This window comes from Sturnira hondurensis, unplaced genomic scaffold (genome assembly GCF_014824575.4).
Source record: "Sturnira hondurensis isolate 20B ecotype Veracruz unplaced genomic scaffold, ASM1482457v3 Scaffold0022201, whole genome shotgun sequence".
NCBI classification, from domain to species: domain Eukaryota; kingdom Metazoa; phylum Chordata; class Mammalia; order Chiroptera; family Phyllostomidae; genus Sturnira; species Sturnira hondurensis.
This window is the reverse complement of record NW_028094832.1, coordinates 11,028,849-11,041,417: the sequence shown is the minus strand read 5'-3', so window position 1 is coordinate 11,041,417 and position 12,569 is coordinate 11,028,849. Positions and strand designations below refer to the sequence as shown.

At 46.8% G+C, this 12,569-nt stretch overlaps 1 protein-coding gene across 8 annotated transcripts in view; it reads right to left on the bottom strand.

The window, feature by feature from the left end:
* The window catches only part of SEMA4D (semaphorin 4D), a 108,964-nt gene extending 108,302 nt beyond the window's left edge, over positions 1 to 662 (bottom strand). For 4 of the 8 annotated variants that reach the window (XM_037034815.1, XM_037034817.1, XM_037034814.1 and 1 more), the window contains exon 1: positions 496 to 654. The gene's annotated coding sequence lies outside the window, so the exon portion shown is untranslated. Of the gene's footprint in view, positions 1 to 495 lie in introns of all 8 variants that reach the window. The other 4 variants (XM_037034819.1, XM_037034820.1, XM_037034821.1 and 1 more) reach the window with 3 other exon arrangements.
* Between the last annotated feature and the right edge of the window lie 11,907 nt (positions 663 to 12,569).

Genomic DNA, 12,569 nt, shown 5'->3' with positions numbered 1-12,569 from the left:
CTCCAGGCTGCTGCAACAGGTGCAGCCAAGCCAAGGCTGGCGATTCTCCTTGGCAGTTCTAGAATCACTCAGCGAAAAACCTAAAGGGAGACAAGGCCTGAAGCACTCGCCAAGGGGGCCGACCTGCCCCACCTGTCTGAGTGAGCGCCCTCGGGTAGAGCAGCGGCCTCCGAGACAGAAATAAAGACGTGGGGCCCAGCCAGGCCGGAGTGGCAGGAGTGGGGCCGCACTGGCTGGAGCAGGGCGGGGATGGGAGCCAGGAGAGCGGCGGGGGTGGGAGCCAGGAGAGCGGCGGGCCCAGACTGAGCGCGCCAGACCCCGCTCCCGGCCTGGGTCTGCCGCAAGCCCCACGACCCCGCGTCCCGGAGCCTAGCGGAGCCACCTGCACGCTCGAACCGGGAGCCAGGGAGGAGAGGAGTCTTGGGAGTCCGAGGAAGGTCCCGACGTCCCACACACCTGCCAGCCTGCGTGCTCCCTGCGACCGCCCGCCCTTACCTGGTGAGGAACCTCTTGGCGGTGCCCGGTCCGCGACCGCTGGCGCAGGAATGGCGGCGGTGGCGGCGGCAGCAGCAGCGGCGGACGCGGAGGCGGAGGCCGGGTGCCGAGGGGCGGCGCAGGGATGCTGCGGAGATCTAGGGAGCGGGCTGACGGGAGGGAGGAAGGGAGGGAGCGGGGGAGCGGGATGGCGCACAGGCCCCTCCTCTACTCCCGCCTCCCCCCTCCTCCCCCTCTCCTCCCCCTCTCCTCCCCCTCTCCTCCCCCTCTCCTCTCCCTCTCGGCTCCTTCCCCCGCCCCTCCCGCTAGACTCACCTCCCTCCTCCTCTTTTCCCCACCCTCTTTTTCCCCTCCCCTTTCTTCACCTTCCTCCACTTCCCTCTTCTCCTCTCTGAGGCCCCCAGAGGCTGCCCACCGGTGCCTGGGCCTCTGCTGGGCTCAGCACGAATTTTGATGAAGTACCAGTTACCCCTCCTTACTACCTGCTAATAGACCAACTTGCCTCTTCCGGGAACTGTACCATATTTCACCCTCTCCAGGCCCCCCAAATCCCCAAGGTTCTGGGCCCCCAAGGCCCTGGTACAGCACTGCTGGGGACCTCCTGCACAATGTGTGAGCAAAGCATTGTGTGGACCTCCAGGCCACTTGTTTGGTTGCTTCTAAGCAAATCTGACTTTGGGCAAGAACATTTCAAACCAGACCCACTGCCATTTTCTCAGGTTAGGCAAGCAGGTGACTCCTCCAATGTTGTTTTCCAATGCCCTCCTGTGCCCCTGTGCCAAGGGTTCACCATCTTCACCTCATGGCAAAGGGTTCTCTAGTGCAGCCCCTGGTGACACACCTTTGTACTAATCCATGGGTGCAGGGTCCTGAGTGCCCTCAGAACACTACTTGCCTCTGCAGGGCGAGAGAAGTGGTGGGCCTGGAACCATGGCTGGTGGGTAGGCCTCATGAGGGACACCAACCTGACAAAGGGAAACAGTTCCTGAGTCAGGAATTAGGGTGTGTGCCCATCAGGCCTGGCCAGCACTCTGTGGGCTGCAGAGTACACATGGGAGCCGGAGGCTGCTTTCCTGATGACCACTGGCTGCCAAGAGCCAGAGAGAGCTTTAAAATGAAGCCATTTCTAAATGATCAGTAATGGCCCCAGAGCTTCAGTTCCTTCAGGGACCTCCTGCCTTCCCCTGCTTGGCCATTCCACCCTCCACCACCACCTCCTGGTGTTAGGGCCAGTGGACCAAGATGGTGAAGACCGAGGTGGTGAAGTGAGTGCACAAGGTGCAGACAGGGTTTGGTCGGAGCTCACCCTCTCCCACTGTGAGTGGGGATCGTGACCAGAATCCGATAGATTGCTGTTTGTCTTGACTCTGGTGCTTCCAAGGTAAACTTGGGAGCTCCCCAAGGTGAGGAGCCCATGACCATCTCCAGGGTCAGCTGCACTTCAGGGAGGAATCACCCTAGAGTCCACAGCACCGTGTGTCTGCATTAAGCGCTGGGAAACTGTATAGGGAGTAGGGGTAGGGGGATGTCCTTCCCAAGCTCTCTTCCAGCTGGAGGAGCCTGTGGAGTTTGTGTCCTATCTTATTTGGATTAAAGCTTTATGGAAAGTAATTAGGAAATCGTTGTTTTAATAGCATTCCATGCCAAAAACAGGGATCTACTCTTGTCCTTAAATGCATTGCAGAGGTTGGGGGGTAGGAGGCTGCCCTGTATTCTTTACTTGTTGGAGACATCTAGAACAGGGTGCTCTTGCTTGGTATCTAAGGACAACAATCAGCAGTCCCTGTGGGGTGGGGGGTGGGGGGTGGTCATTGACACACTCAAATACTTCATCCTGGAAAATGGATGTGTGGTGCACAGAATGGTGGAATCCACATATTTCCAAAACTCTCTTGGAAGAAGGATTACCCTGAGGGGCAAGGAAGAGCAGAAGGAGGACAGATGGGTGGAAATTAGATTAAAGAGTAGGTTTCCGCCCACTGTGAGTGCTTTCTGGCAGATCTGCCTGCCAGAGGATCCAGCCACCCCTGGAGAGGTGTGTCCTTTAGGGTCAGTGTCTAGACAGGTTCTGGAACTACCATAGGGCCTGCTGGAGGTTTCTGCAGCTGGGGGATGCCAGCTGGGACCTCCCCAGCTGCTAGATCCATTCCGTGCTTTCTTAAAACCACACATACAGCAGGTCCTGTTTTCCTTCATACTGCCCCAGCAGAGCAAGCAGCCCTGACAGGGAAGAGGCTATTTAGCACACCTGGCCTGGAGCCAACACTTCTGCTTCAGGACCTTCAATACCAAACCTCTTCTGGCCTGTTTCCTCATTTGTGTAAAGGAGACAGGAGCGAATTCTATGAGATGATGACAGTTCCCACCACCCAGCACCTGGGAGGTCCTCCTGTCCTGTGGTCTCGTTAGGGTAACACAAGGGGGTCGAATTTGTCTTTTCGTTCTTGTTGTCTACTATGGGACATTTTAAATATGTCCCTAGACTAGCCAAGTGACCTTCCTCTCCCACACATGGGTTGGCGATCTTGAGTCACCCACTCCTCATTCCCCCAGCATTAACTTGTATTTTATTTTCATCTTATTTCTTTTAAATATATATTATTGACTGTGCTATTACAATTGTCCCATTCCCCCTCTTTATTCCCCTCTGCCCAGCACCAACCCCCCCCCACTACATCCACATTCCCTGCCCCCTTAGTTCATGTTTATGGATTGTACAAATAAGTTCTTTGGCTTCTCTATTTCCTATATTATTCTCAACCTTCCCCTGTCTATTTTGTACCTAACATTTATGCTTCTTATTCCCCGAACCTTTTTCCCCATTCTCTCCCTCCTTCTACCCCTCCCTGCTGATAACACTCCCTGAGATCTCCATTTCTGTGATTCTGTTCCTGTTCTACTTGTTTGCTTAGTTTGCTTTTGTTTTTTCTGTTTGGTTGTTGATACTTATGAGTTTGTTATCATTTTTTATCATCTTTTTCTTAGATAAGTCCCTTTAACATTTCATGTAATAAGGTCTTGATGATGATGAACTTCTTTAACTTGATCTTATCTGGGAAGTACTTTATCTGCCCTTCTGTTACCTTTGCTGGATGGAGTAATCTTGGTTGTAGGTCCTTGCCTTTCATGACTTCCAATACTTCTTTCCAGCTGTTTCTTGTCTGCAAGCTTTCTTTTGAGAAATCAGCTGATAGTCTTATGCAAACTCCTTTGTAGTTAACTGTCTCCTTTTCTCTTGCTACTTTTGAGATTCTCTCCTTATCTTTCATCTTGGCTAATATAATTATGATGTGCCTTGGTGCATTTCTCCTTGGGCCCAACTTCTTTGGGACTCTCTGAGCTTCCTGGACTTCCTGGAAGTCCATTTCCTTTGCCAGATTAGGGAAGTTCTCCTTCACTATTTGTTCAAATAAATTTTCAACTCCTTATTCTTCCTCTTCTCTTTCTGCCACCCCTATGATTCAGATGTTGGAATGCTTGAAGTTTTCCTGGAGGTTCCTAAGCCTCTCCTCATTTTTCTGAATTCTTGTCTCTTCATCCTGTTCTGGTTAAATGCTTATTTCTTCCATCTGGTCCAAACTGTTGTTTTGAGTCCGGTTCCCTTCCCATCACTGTTAAGTTCCCTGAACATTTTCCTTTATTTCACTTTTCATAGCCTTCACTTTTTCCTCTATTTTGCAACCATACTCAGCTAATTCTGTAAGCATCCCAATTACCATTGTTTTTGAATTGTGTTGCTTAGATGTAATTTTTCCTGGAGCTCTGATCTATTCTTCTACTTAGGCCATATTTTTGTCTCAGCACTCCTGTTACATAGTAAGAGGCAGAGCCTTAGGTATTCACCAGGGTGAGTCAACCTGTGTACCTGTGTTGTGACACTGGTTGTGGAGGAGGAGTCAGAGAGGGAACAGTGCCACTTGCTCAGCTCTCTGCTGGCTTTCAGTCACTTCTGCCACTACCCAAAAACAAATTGGCCCCTTTTGATGCTGACTGCTGGGTGGGTGGGTTTGTGTACATTAGAGGACCCCGTGGGTCTCTACAATGAACTCTCCTGTGAGGCTGGGAGTTTCTCCCTCTGCTGCAACACCCATAGGTTTTTTCAGTCAGAGGTTTAGGGGCTTTATTTTCCCACGCTGGAAACCTGGGTTGTGCAGTCTCTCTCGCTCTGCTGTTATTCCTCCTGGTTTATCTGCATGCAAATGTGGGACTGCCTGTTCTGCCAGCTGCCACCTTGCCTAATCCTCTAGCTATGGTCTTGCTGCAAGTCTCTCTACCCTGACTGCCTGTCTCCGCCCCTCCTACGGGTCTGTATGAATGCTTCTTCTCTAACTTCTTGGTTGTCAGACTTCCATACAGTTTGATTTTCTGGCAGTTCTGGTTGTGTTTTGTTTTAAAATTTGTTGTTGTCTTTCTTTTGATTGTGCAAAGAGGCACAGTGTGTTTACCTACACCTCCATCTTGACCAGAAGTCCCCCCCAGCATTAATTTGAAACATATCAAAGACCAATTGGAACCAATTTGTCTTCAAGCTTCCCCAGAAATGCTGAGTGGACACTTAGGTCACATTTGTGAAGTGTCTCTGCATCGCCCATTGGCATGTGGATACCATCTATGTGTAAGTGACCACAGTGACTGACTAGATGATATTTAAATTCCATATGAAAAGAAATTTGGTGTGGTGGCTTAGGCAGCACAGGCTGCACTCAGCTTCTGCAATCACCTGAGCAGACACAATGGTAGACACCATTTCTCAGTCTCTGCTCCTCTGTGTGAGGTGGAACATGTTGTGTGATAGGCTGGGTTTTAAGATCTTATTTTATCCCCATGTGGACCAGTTTTAAGATCTCCCACATGGGGATATTTGAACAAGGAGAAATGTTTTTGAGAAGACCTGGCCTGTTACGTTTCATCTTCAGCTGCATATGCAGCCCTAGCCCTAGCCCTAGCCCTAGTCCCAGTCCCAGCCTGTGACCAGTGCTTAGCACATGGGCCGCAGATGAAGGGAATGACAACCTCTGGACAAGTGGGCTCTGAGGGCTGAGGTAACATCTGGGGAGCCTGTGTGGCTTCCAGATCTGGGGAAATGTCTTTCAACTGTGGCTACATTGTGCTCTTCATACATGTGGGACCAAGCCTGTGCTGTGAGTGCTGCTGTGGCTCTTGATATACAGCTGCCACTCTACACCTCATTGCCCTCCCACCCCAGAAAAGGCCCACCTCATGCTTTCATCAGGCTCTCCACTGGGCACCTCATTGCTCGTTTTTAGAGCAGTTGCTTCAGCCAAAGAGGGAAGTGTCCATATGCCCCCAGTGCCCTGCTGTGCCACTGCCTCCTGGGACCCCAGTGATTGCCGGGCTCTTTTCTTGAAAGCCTTGTTCTGGCGTACACATGAAGTGGCTGAGCTGCTGTCATTGTTGATTGTTGTTGTGTGCCCACGCCCAGTACTCTGGCTGTCACACCACTGAGTGCCAACTCCCTGTGGTGAAAGGGTATAATCTAGTCTCATGCACACTCTCCCAGTACTTTTCATGTCAGAGTGCAGGGCATGGCTTATCAAGCCCTCCTTCATTATACTCAGGAGAAGGATTCCAGATAGCAGGGCTGGAGAAAGTGGCTGAGTACCACCCTACCTGGAACTGGGGTAAAAGTGGAAATCAAAACTCCTCCTCTGCAGAATGGGATGCTGGCATGCTGCCTGGGCTGACCACTAGCTTAACCAGAGCTGGCATCCTCATCGACCTGCACCAATAATACCTTCCTCACCCCCAAAGGCCATTGATACCACTGACTACAGAGCCACCCTGCTTCCCCATGCCCCTTGCAAATGTCTGCCAGGCATTACAAACCCTACTCGGCCTGGCATCATCTCTCCAGCTCCAGCCATGCATCTCAGCCCAGTAGAGCATCCCCTCCCACTGCAACGTCACCTCTTATGTCTCTCAATTACGGCCTGTACCGAGGCCCACTGTGGTTGTTTCTCTGATCTTTCCTTTTGATGTGGCCTTCCTTTTGAGTTTCTAGAGCTTGGGGAAGTCTGTTGACCTCTTTTTAGTATAATGCTTTTAAATACATAATATAAAATATAGGATTAGAAAGCAAACCTATTACACTGAAATCAGTTATCAAAATATTTTAAACTGTGATCTATTTGCTTTATTTACACATTGAATAACATACTCTAGCAGCAGGTCTGATAACTAGTAATTCTGAAGTTGTGATAAGCTATCTGGTGCTATAAAATGTGATGTGAAAACATCTGTGATTTCTACTAGCACATGTGGCTAACATGGCAGACTGTGTTCTGTTACCTGCAGCTGTACCTGAAAGAAATGCTTGACTTCAGTTAGAGGTTACTTGTGGTGGGGAATGCAATTTTTTCTCTAGCCATTCTACCTGGATGGACTGTCCAAAGTCTATCCTGATTAACAAGTAGTATTTTAAAGAGAAGGGACATTAGATCACAAGCATCTAGCACAAAGCTTCTACACAATTGCCCTCAAATATGTTTACTGAATTAATGAAGGAGACAGGACTCTTAGTTGCAAGTGACAGAAGTTCAGCTCAAACTCTTGGCTCACTCCCATCTAAAGGTGCTGAAAGCATAGTTGGATCCAAGGATGGAACTACTGTTGTTGAGTCTTTCTCTTCCTGATGCCTCTGCTTCTTCCTCCCTGATTGGCTCTAATTCAGCTGGCTTTCATTCTCTCCTGTCACAAGGCTGTTGGCAGCTTCAATCCAAAACAATGACAAAGATCCTTTTTTGCCACACTGCGAGTCCTATGGAAGGATCTCCTGCCATCCCAATAACTCATGACCCTGGATAAGGGTAGGGAGCCATGACCGGACAGACCTGGGCTGTATGCCCACGCCTGAGGTGGGGTGTGGTTGATCACCTCACAGAACCTCAGGGCTGGGTGAGGAGCACTTCCTTAGTGTGGAGATGGTGCTGAGTAGACAAAACCAACCCTGTTCAGTTGTGTTAGAGCTAGAGGGTGAGTGAGTAATCACAGTGCATTCCTTTAAGGGTAGCGTTTCCTGCTGTAATAAAGAGACCTAAAATACAGGGGTTTGATCAAGATACAAATTTATTTATATATTATATAACATCCTCAGAGACAGGCAGAACAGGACTGGAGGCAGCTATGCATCCTCTAAGTGGATGTTACCACCCACCTGACTAGAGGGAGGAAGGGCGTGCTTACAGGTTCAAGGGCAAGACCAAGAAGCACACCCAGCACCCCTGTCACATCCTGCTGACTAGGATTTACTCATGGCCTGTGTGTATTTTCAGGGAGGCTTGGAGATGTAGTTGCTCACCAAGTGACTGTGTGGGCTCAGTTAAAAGTCTGCTATATTGGAGAAAGGGAAAGTAGATCTGAGTGGACACTTAGGAAGTGCCACACACCTTCTATTGTAATTGAGCTGTAATAAGTGTGAGTGGAACACTAGTCACCCCCTAGAATATCTAAAGTTGAAAATATCATTTGTTGATGAGAATGTGGAGCAACTGGAATGCTCACACATGCTGGTGGGAGTATAAAATGGGGCAGTTGCTTTGTAAAACTAGCAGCACCATGAAAACTAAAATACATATGGTCTAGCAATTCCTCTTCTAAGTCTATACCTGACAAAATTATGTGCAATTTGTTTGCCAAAAGACATGTATAAGAATGCTTTATTGTTATAACCCGAATCAGGAACAATCCAAGTGGACATCAACATTAGAAAAGCAAAGAAGCCTGCTGTATTCAGAATGGAATACTACTCAGCAATAAAAAAGGAAACGCTCCATGGGACAAAATGAATGAGTCTTTTAGATATCTGTCTGAGTGAAAGACTTCAGGCAGAAAGAGTCTGCACTGCATCTTCAGTCTATATGAAAACCTAAAACAGGCAAATGTAATCAATAGTGATTGTTGATAGACAGATCTCCTTCACTCTTGGGCAGGTTCTGATAAGAGAAGTCACCATAGGCACTATCCACACTTGCTATTAACCTGCCTGGTAGTTAGCCAAATGGATACCTATGCCAGAATTCATTGAGGATGAAATCTATAAGTCCTCTAGCACCAAGGATGTCTGTATTTTTGTGTTTGTGATTTATGGTTCAATGAAAAAATACAAATATGCAAAAAAGGAAAATGTTACATTGTTAAATTGGTGGTGACTTAGCTCTCTAGAGGACCAGTCCACTAAAATCCCCTGCCCCCACTGGAGCATTTTTGGTGGGCAGAGGCTGCTGGCAGGCAAAGTTGGGTCCCTGACACCTCAGGACTTGAACTTTCCAATACCAATGTGCAGGTAGTACGTGCTCACCTCATTTTCCAGACAGGAAACAGCATCAGGTTGGTTATGCTTACTCTTCACTGTCTGTGTCCACTGAGGCAGGATTTGGACCCTGGTATGAGGACTTCTGGTGGTGCTGTCTATACACAGCCATGTCAGAAGGTTTTGTGCAAACATGGGCAATGATCAGACAACATGGTGGGTGAGCCACCTGCCCAGGGAACCATAGACCCCTCACCTTCATACTTGCCTTAGCTGCCAGTTTACCTGTTGGCTGGACCTGGGACAGGGAACTCATTGATCCAGACTCCCTTCTGATTAATCAATGATTTAGAAACCACCAAGAATTGTATTCTTCAAAGAGAAAAGTTGAAGGCCTCATAGCCCTTAGTACTATCCTGTGGCTTTGTACTATACTCACAGCTATACTCACTCAGGCCTCCTGGCAATGAGATAGCTCCCTTCTCGAGGTACTCCTGAGAATCTGTGACCTGCCTTTTCCTTCAGTGAAGATCCTTTATCATATTTGATGGAGGCACTAACCAACTCCTGAGTACATGTGTTGTTTATTTTCCAGCAGGAAAGAGGAGATAGATAGCTTTGAATGAGATTACTACATGCCCACAAATGACTGCAACCCACTTCTTATGGTCTAGTTTTCAAAAAAGATTTTATGAAGAAACCTAACTGAAAGATTCTTCCCTAACAACTCTGCATTGGCTAGCAGAAATATGTATTTTCAAATCATGCCATTGTCTAAGCATTATAAAACCATGAGACCTGCCACTTTCTGGCCCCGCTCAGGGGCTGTCTCCACCCCTGCAGAAAATCCAATGACCTCCCTCCCCCACCCCCTAGCACCAACACTTCATGCTTTTAAAGTACTTCACTGGCATTTTATTCAATAGAAGCAAAGTCATTGTGAAAAGGAGTATGTTTGCAAAGAATGAGTTTTAACCAAAATTAAGGAGAAATTTTCTATTACTGAAGCAAAATACAAGAGTAAGTAAGACATTTAGAAGGAGATACTAGTGGAAACCTTGGTTTCACCAGAAAGTTTCCAATGATGTAGAACTACATCTATTATGCTTTAAAATTACTAAGCAAGATACCAAAAGTAGTAAAACTAAACAGAAGTAAACAAAAAAAGAACAAGAAGTGGCAACTCTCCTTCCTCTTCCACTTTCTTGGACAATCTTATTGCTTTTTCTTCTAGGCCTTGCTTCCCTGCAAACAGATGTATGAGTGTGGATGTTCTCTTTTAAAAGGTCTGGTATAAATTTCTCTCTCTCTCTCTCTCTCTCTCTCATTATGAGACTGGAAATTGAATTTTATTTTGCAGTTCACTCAAGGACATCCTTCATTGTGCACACATAGCCTTACTTCATGCTTCTAAAAATCATTGTAAACCACCATCAAAGTAACATGCACACAAAGTAAGAAACAATTTAATCTAATGCCACAGAAGTACATTAAAAAAAACTCACTCTGCCTCTTACTCCAAGCCCCAAAGAAACCATTTCTGTTAGAGTTACAAAGATAACTCTAACAGAAGCTGTTATGTTTTTGTTTCCTGGTTTATCAGCATTAGATGGTTGATAATGGCTTCTTGGGATGAGAAATGACTTAGCACCCACCGGCCCTCACATCTCTTGTTTCCTGCTAAATTTAAAAAAATAAGAAAATTAGAGAATCAATTCACAGAGGTCAACATCTGAATAAGAGAAGTTACAGAAGAAAAATCAGAGGAAAGGAAATTATTAAAGAACTTATCCATGCCCTGGCCAGGTAGCTCAATTTGTTAGGGAATCATCCTGATACACCAAGGTTGTGGGTTTGATCCCTGGTCAAGGCACATCCAGGAATCAACTGATGAATGCATAAATAAGTGGAAAAAGAAATCTCTCTCTTTTTTCTCTCTCTTCCTCTCCTTCATGTCTCTCTAAAATGGATCTAACAAAATTAAAGAATTTATCCATGAAGTTTTCCTAGAGTAAAACAACAATGATGATTTAAAAAAACATATTTAGGCATATCAGAGAAGGGAAGAGAGAGAGTCCAACCAGTTCCAGAGAGAAATGGTCCATAGGTAAAGTGCTGAGAACCAGGACAGCCATCACTGGAGCTGCCAGGGAAGGAAACCAGGCCTTCCAAATACCCAACCTAGCATTCTGCTCTGACCACAGGTCTCATCAGGACCCATTCTGTGTGTGTGTGGTGGGGGGAGGATGACCCATCTAAATGAGGAAGCCGCTTGAGTAGAGGGGATCCAACCTAAAGAGTGAGGCTATTCGGTCAGGACAGAAAGACTCAGGTAAGGACCTGCCTCACACCAGGAGCAGGGTGGGAGGCAGAGGCTCTGAGAAGCAGGAAGAGACACAGTCACAAGTAAGAAGCAGCACCAAACTGATGAAACAGAAAATCCCTGTTCTGACAGAGATGTATGCTCAGAAGGAAAAAGCATTAGAAATTCCAGGAAAACAAACAAAAAAAAAATAGCAAGGCTGCAGTGCAACTACGAGGCAAACATTGATGGCACAACTTAGAGGAATGAGGAAAGGTCAAGGACCGAGTGTGTCCTGGCCTTGGGGCTTCTCTAAGGTCCTGAGTGGGTGGCCCAGCATGAGGTTTCCTTCCTCTGGAGGAGTCTGTCACTCATTCCGTGGGGAATGACAACTACAGACTTATGATCCTGAACATGTTCTTTCGCCATTCTGTTTTTTAAGTGGATAGATTACAATACAGAGAAATCAAAATGTGAAAAATACCTTGGGAGAAGTAGATGGAGAAAAAGAGAAGGTGGAGTAGTGAGAATAAAGATGCAGGATGTCCAAGCACTTGTTTTTCATTTCATTCAAATGGAACTGCCTAAAGTGAGTGGGAAAGATAAGCACTCAAGCTCAGTGTTTGACACTGTGTAGGCAATATTATGATAACATAGAAGGGGTGAAAGACATCACAGTGGCGTCTTACAGCTACTATCATCTCTTCTCCCCTTTCCATGATTGCTCATTTCTTCCCCCAACATTTTCATAGGAAAACTTCCAAGTAGAAGAGTTGTAAGAATTGGACTGTGAACACATGAATACCTACTAAGGGTTCCCCACTAACATTTTATTACACTGGCTTGGTTGGTATAGTAAAATCAGATGGTAACCATGTACCCATTTATCCCTGTGTCCAGCCATTAATTCATTTCATTAAAAAATATACTTCTGTTTGCATGCACTACTACACTTTTCTTACACACTTAATCTTTTCAATATCAGTTTTTAATATGTATACATTTCAATACCTTCTCCAATGTCCGAGGAAGCTGGCAAGAATTTATATGACATTCTCTTCTGTTCCTTGAGTCACTAGGGTTCCTTCATGGTCAGCAATTTCCTCTCTTTTTGCAGATTTTCCTAGGTGTCCAAAAAGCCTTGGTCATCTGTTCATTTGTAAGAACAAGTCCTGGGCTAACTGATTTGGGTGGTTGGCTTGGCTTTCCTCTGCCTTTGTGCATGAGATCTGCTTCCTCATGGGGAGAGGCTTCTGGAGCTAATTTATGTGGGGGGATCCTGCAGGTCTAGGCTGTGGGTGTGGTCCAAGTATGGGGAGAGGCTCTTAGGCTGAGCTCCACCAGACTGTGGGGTGGGGTGATGTGGGAATGGCTATGGAGTCCCCTTAGCTAAGCTTCTCCACATTGTGTGGGGTTAGCGTGAGCCACACTATTTGGAAGACAGAAGTGAAGCACAGAGCAGTTGTACGCTTGAAGGGGAGGGGCCAGGGCTACCGGCTGCTG